Source organism: Castanea sativa, chromosome 11 (genome assembly GCF_040712315.1).
Source record: "Castanea sativa cultivar Marrone di Chiusa Pesio chromosome 11, ASM4071231v1".
Classification (NCBI taxonomy): domain Eukaryota; kingdom Viridiplantae; phylum Streptophyta; class Magnoliopsida; order Fagales; family Fagaceae; genus Castanea; species Castanea sativa.
This window is the reverse complement of record NC_134023.1, coordinates 34,411,055-34,418,612: the sequence shown is the minus strand read 5'-3', so window position 1 is coordinate 34,418,612 and position 7,558 is coordinate 34,411,055.

Genomic DNA, 7,558 nt, shown 5'->3' with positions numbered 1-7,558 from the left:
ATGTGGGCTAAGTCTAAGAGGCAAAAGAAACTAGGTGCTCCTTTACTGGTGGTAATCCAAGCATGCCACGTGCTGCTGTGCCCAAGGGATAGTGTTTTTTGTTTGCTAAAAGGTTGTCTTGTGACTCTTGTCTACAACCTTAATAACTGATAGTTAGATCGATCATCCAATTAATAGATGTGAAACTTCGCCGTGATGACTATCTTAATCTTAGCTGCCTACTTTCTTATTTTTTAATCGCACTTGCAAGAAACATATTTGCAATGAATCGTGGCTTACTGTCCCCCCCATATTTTAAGATACTGAATGCTTTGACTTGTTAAGAAAAAACCAAAGCCCATGATTCTTTCATACCAAACGGGCCATTGGGTCCTTAAAAATAAAATCCTTAAGTTTAAGTCATTTATGAAGCAAAACAAGTTAAAAGTTTATTGAAAATAAAAAACATCAAAGCCCACGACACACATAAGTGAGCTCATGGGTAAACAAGTGCATTGAAGCCTAGAGCTAGATTATCAACAATCAAAAACGTTGCCCAGTTCATCTTCTTCTCTCCTTCCTTGAACAAGAAAACACAAGACAAGAATTGGATGATCTTTTTCGGTCAAATCAAGGAACACCATGGCCAAGACACTTAAAGCAAGTTGACTTTTCACAAAACTCATCACCCATGACAAAAGAACATGATGAGTCTCCTCAAACATCAAAATCATGAACGAAGCTTTACTTATTCATTTTCATGAAGTTAGCTGGGTTTTGTCGTTTTGATGACCTAAGTCCCTATCTACAGTACAGACTACAGAAGCCTCTCTCTCAGCATTGTCAAGGGAGGAGGAAGTAAAATTTTTTTTTTGGCATATACTTCCATATTATATATAATAATCTAAAATAGTATTCTAAATACAATTTAGTATACAATACAACTATATTGTACCATCTAAAAAATTTTAAAGATCGGTAAATAATGACGGAGCCAGAAATTTATCTTTGAGGAGGCCATATATATACATATATATATATATATATATGTATTTTGTACGTATAAAATGTAAAATAGTAATGTACAATACTTCATAACTCAATTTTTTTTTCCTTTTATTTGTTGAGGTAATTGTTAAAATACTTATGTGTTCATTTTAAAGATACTGAATATTTAGTTATTGTAATTTGTTGACATATGTATTTATTGATTCTATTTTATGTAATTGAAATGAAAATTATGTTTATTTTTAGACTCTCTTAAATATATATGTATATTATCAGGGGGAACAAAATGATAAGGTTATTTAAAAATTTTCAAATTATTTAGGATATTTCCAAAAAAAATAAATTTAATTTTTTTTCAAAAATTTTGGGGGGGCCCAAGCCCTCCTCAATCATCAAGTGGCTCCGCCACTGTCAGTAAAAAAACAACCTTTGAATGCATAAACAAATATAATTAAATAACTAATAATACGTTTTTTGTCAAATTAATAATAATTTATTATATTTATATATAATCTCAATTGAATAAAAATATATGATAAAGAAGAATAGTCAAACACCCAGGAGTAGAACAAAACGTAAACGTAGAACTAGAAAAAAAAATAGTAACTGATATAAGTTTTTGTTTTGAAATGTATGGCTTTTTGACCATATACGTGGTCACTCTCTTGGAATTGAAATAAGCATTAAAAGACTTTTTTAACTTGGAAATCTATAGAGCACTTATCAAACTACTTGATTGGACAAAGAGAAAACTAAGAAAACATAGAAGGGAGAAAGAGAGATAGAGAGAATGAGGAAATAATCAAAGATGTAAATACAGATCTATTGGTTGTATTGGTGGTGTAAATTTAATTTTGCAGATGAAGAAGATAAGTGCAGGAAAAAATAGCTTTATTCCGTTGTCAAAGCCTAAGTAAGCCAAAGTCTCGGAATTTTTTTTTTTTTTTATGAATGAGAAAAAATTTGAAACATTTTTTTCTTTCCTATAAATTTAAATATTGTAAAAGTAGGGCTACTGACGCAACTCATTTTCAAAATTTTCACAACAAAATCTAGGTGGTAAATTGTTAAAAGTTGGTAAAAAAGTGATATTAGTTGTGTCCAAATAATAACTAGTTACAACTTACCATTTAACTTTTATCGTGAAAATATTGTGAAAGTTGCACTAATATGATCATATTCAAGTTATTTCATATGGTTTAAAAAAAATAGTCAAAATATTCAAATTTTTATTTTAGGTGGTCAAAACCAAAAATAAAATTAAAAATTTTTATATATTATTTTTTTGGCCAGGTCAGTAAACCCCCCTGGGTAACATGTAATGACACACACACACATGCGTGACGTGAGACTTCTCGAGCAAGAATAGAACTTGTAACTACTCGAATCACAACTTTTGAACTTACAAGCATAATGAGTTACAAGGACTTTTATACCACTGCATAATGCATATCAACAAATTCATTAATATGTCACGTGTGAGCCTGTCACACCTCTATTCGTCGGGTGAGTTTTTGAAAAAGGTTAGTGTAAGGAGGGTTGCTCATTGGTTTGATCATTAATCACCATGTGGGTTTTTTTTAGTCGAATTGGGTTTCAATTTATTTCTGTTCAGTGCCAAATTCAAGTGGGCTCTTGAATTATCTCCATCAAAGTAATAATCAGTCAATCTTATCTTATCTTGTAAGTATTATTTGTTTTGATAATGTTCATGGTAAGCTCGTTTATAGACACATTAAAATCAAATCCTAGCCTCCTAGGTTCAACAATCAAACCAGCAGAAAATAAAGTTATGCATTTTAACTCAATATGAAACTATAAAGCCTCTTATCAAAACAAAAAAAAAAAAGCTATAAAGCCATGTTTTGACCAATTAAAATTCAACTTCCAATCATTTAGTTCAAAACCCTAATTGCCATTATATGAAACTACGATTTTATTTCTATTCCAAAAAATAGCAATTGAGATTAGAAATGTTTTTTTTTTTTTAGCCAAAACTCAAGTACCTCTTGTGGGGAGTAAAAAGACCCTAATGGAGATATGGGCCTTTGGGCCGTGCTAAGGAAGACCGACCTGCTCTTGAGTTTAGAACTTGTTAGTACTACGGGTCGGCCCATACGCCGAGGATCCGAGGATAGAGCCGAGGGTGAATTTCTCTTCGGACGGACACCGGAGAACCCGGGACTTCATGATAAACGTTAGGCAATGACATGGTCAAAACCAATGGATAAAAGGGGTAAACCCTTGAATGTCCCAGAAGCACCGATGTTAGAGAAACGCCAAGGATAAAGGTTATCACCTCCACATTAAAGACCCTGCACCTACCACCCTGGCCGCATTAATGGGGAAGTGACACCTGAACAGTGGAAGGGAAACTTCTGGTTACTATTCAAAGGCACTGAGAAAAGAAATATCTAGGCTAAGGGGGAGTGGGGCAACACGTGTACAAAGTATCAAAAAGAGGAGTATTTAAGTAGCACATTAGAACAGAAAAGGGGATCCCTTCTTTGTAACCTAAAAGAAAGAGAAAAGAGAGAGAAATAATATAAGAACAGCTTCGTCGAGCAGGTTGATTTACAGTATTTATTGTTGTTTTCAAGTGTTTACCATCTTTGGCTTGTCATTTAATCCTCAAACACTTCTAACCTGGGTTTCAAGCCCACGCTCTACAAATTATATTGTTTAAGGCTCATTGGGCCTGAGCCCGTAACTGTTCTTGGGGCCAGGTGCAATTGTGCACTTACACCTCTCATATTTAAATTATCATTTTACCCTTTGAATCATTTTTTTCAAAGTCAAATACGACTTGAAATGAGATGTATAAAGGTTGGAAGCAATCCAAATGAATTAAAAGTATGTTCAAATTGGAAGAATAGTTGGCACGAATTGTAATTGATTTAATATTTAATTTGAGATACTTAATATAAAATTAGAGCGGATTAGTTTTTTTTATTGTTTTTTTATAAGAAAACTGCAATTTATTAAAAAGAAAATAAATTTAAATAATCCTAAGCCAAAACAGATCATTCATACTGGGATTTTCCTTTGTCCAAGTTACATAACCATCAATGTTCTTGGCATATTGTGCCAAAATGTATATTGGGCAATTGCCTTGTCTTTTGACATGGGAAATAAGAATGCGCCTGAACTCTAATAGCTTGAACCATGTCCCCTCAATGATATTTGCAATAAACATTGGTGCTATACCATCACTTTTAAAAGCATCGATAACAATCCATGAATCACTCACAACCACCAAGTCTCAAATGCCAATTTCCCAAGCAAAGTTAACTCCTCTAGAGATTTTGCTTCAATATCCATAGGACCTAGAGGAGCATACAATTTCTTGCTCCAAGCTGCCTCCACCCTCATCATATGATCACATATAACAGCTCCAATTCCAGCTGACTTGTGAGTAGAGAAAGTCACCCCACCCACGTTAAGCTTGAATCAAGGCTCAGCCAGTGATGACCACTATACCACATCCTCATTCACCCAGTGGGAAATAACTAAGTGAAAACTTCAAGTGCCAGACGAAGTCCTCAAACTTCAAGTGCCAAACGAAGTCCTCAAACTCCAGGAAGTGAAAACCATGGGTGTCAAAGTCAATTCCGGACAGGGTCCATACTTCACAAGCCGTAGGACATCCCCAGGAAACATGGCCACTGCTCCCAGCTTCATCATCGCAAGCTTCACACCTAGGATTATCAATTACCTTCCAACAGCATAAATTTTCTTTGGTTGGCAGAATATTTCGACAAGCTCTCCAAGCTAAAAATTTAACCTTGTCTAGAGCGTTTAGTCTCCAAATGGTCCTGGATGATTCACTTACACTGCCATCGTTGCAGGAAGACAATGCCACCTTATACACACTTCGAACTGTGAATACTTCCTGAGGTGTTTATGCCCAGACAAAGTGATCCATGGGTAACCAAGAACTTAGCGGAATACTTAGAATAGCTGTTGCATCATCAAGAGAGAAAAATTGGTGAACCATGTCAGTCCTCCAAGCTGCTGTATGTGGGTCAATAAGCAAGGAAACCTTAGCATCAACGGGTATAGTAATAGGCTAGGAGGTGAGTCGAAAGGTTGAAAGTTGATGTAGCCATTTGTCCTCACCAATTTCAATAGAATGGCCATTACCAACTTGCCAACAAGTTCATTGTCAGACAATTGATTGAGCTGCCATTATGCTATGCCATGCATAGGAGGGGTTGTTCCCTAAAGAATTTGTACAAGTCTGAAGTCTCCATCCTTACTTCGCCAATAATGCTAGATTGAAATCCTTTAAGTCCCGAAAGCCAAGTCCACCTTCCTCCTTAGGCCTACACATTTCATCCCAACTTAGCCAAGTCATATTGATTTTCTCACTTGTTTGACCCCACCTAAACTTTCGGACCATACTAGTCATCTCCTCACAGAGAGTGTTGGGAAGCTTAAAGACACTCATTGTATATGTTGGGACTATTTGTGCCACTGTCTTGATAAGGATCTCTTTTTTCACATTTAATAATCATTTTTCCTTCCACTCTGATAATTTGTTGTTCAGCCTTTCAATCAACCAATGGAAAGTATTGCACTTATTCTTCCCTACTAGTGACAAGAGCCCCAAATACTTTTCATGTTGCTTGACAATCTCTGCTCCAAAGCGGCTTTTGATGTCCTCTTGAACTTCTTGGGGTGTATTTTTGCAAAAGAATAAAGGCGTTTTCTCTTGGTTTAATTGTTGACCTGAGGCTTGCCTATATTTTTCCAAGATAGATATCAAAGAGGAACATTCTTCCTTTGTTATCTGATAGAAAATTAAGCTATCATCCATAAAGAATAGGTGGGAAATATTTGGTCTCCTCGCACATGTTGAAACTCCCTTTAGTGTTCCAAGTTCTAACAATTTTCTGAGAAGTGTTGAAAGGCCCTCTGCACATATTAAAAACAAATAAGGGGACAAAGGGTCTCCTTGGCGTAAGCCCCTAGTGGGGGTAATATTGCATCGGGGTTTCCCATTAATTTTTATAGAATATGTAACATTTTAAACAGATCTCATCATAATATCTACCCACTTTGTATGAAAACTCATCTTGACCATAATAGTCTCTAGGCAACCTCATTCAACCCTATCATAAGCTTTACTCATATCCAATTTAAGGGTTATCTCCACTTTCTCATTCTTCTTTTGATTTATATGATGCATATTCTCGAATGCAACCAAGACATTATTAGTGGTAAGACGATTGGACATGAAAGCACTCCGATTTTTACTAATGATATAGGGAAATGACTGTTTCAATCTATTGGCTAGGATGTTTGAGGCCAACTTGGAAATCACATTGCTAAGACTAATAGGCCGATATTAGGTAATTTTCGTAGGATTCTTAACTTTAGGAATGAGAACAATGTGAGTTTCATTGAACTTAGGGGGAACAATACCATGTTTTAGAAAATCAAGTGCAATATGTATAACACAATTTCCTTCTAGAGACCAATAATGTTGGTAAAAAATATAAGGCATACCATCAAGTCCCGGTGCTTTCTTGGGATACAATTGTTTGAGGGCTCAAACTTCTTCAGTTTTAAATTTGGCTGTCAAGGATGTGTTCATAGTCTGAGATACAACTGGTTCAATAGCCTTCACTACTTCAAAAACATTCGTAGGACCACTTAAGCTAAAATGGCCTTAAAATTGTCTAGCACAATACACTACATAACCCTATTTTTTGTTTGCCACAAGCCGGCCTCATCACGCAGCCCAACTATTTTTTTTCATTGAAAACATTTAGATGCCTTTGCATGAAAGAAACTAGTATTTTTGTCCTCACTCACCAACCACATATTCCTCAATCTCTACTTCCACATTGTGCTTTCGGCATCTAACCACACATTTAAACTTCGTCTAACCTCACTTATTTCCTCCTCAAGTTTTTTTGTATAATAATTTGTTGAGCTTCCATTTATTAATTTGATACAAATTGATCTCCAAATTTGATGTGACATTGACAAGGAATCTCAAGCCTACATGATATTCATTCCTTTCCTTTGCAATTTAGATTGTGACCTCCACATTCTTCTTCAAAAAATGTAAAGATTGTAACCTCCACATCAAAAGGATTAAGGCCAAGAGAAATCATAAGCAACCCAATCAAATTTAAAAGGTGGGAGGAAAGCCCATCAGACCCACTAGTTTCACCGTCAATTGTCAAAGAAAATCATGTAGAAGATAAGAGCTTGGTTGGTTTGATAGTGAGCCATATTCCATCACTCATCACCCAAAACTCATCATCTTATAATTCACTTTTTCAACTTGAAAACTCCTAAGACCCATCTCAGCTTTGTTTGGCTCATAAGTCCGATAAAGTTTTCTTTATAAAAACTCAAATTTTTTAACTTTATGTGGGACCCACGGATTGACTATGTTTAGAAACACCAGAACAGCTACCCGTGTGTATACCTCTATGTTCAAGAGCCACTGCCAAAGTTCAATTGACAACCTCGAAAAGAAATCGTTCCACTGTTCAGTTGGAGTGGAAAATCGGGATGAGAGATAGCTAATACCTATGGGTATGGAGAGAGGAAG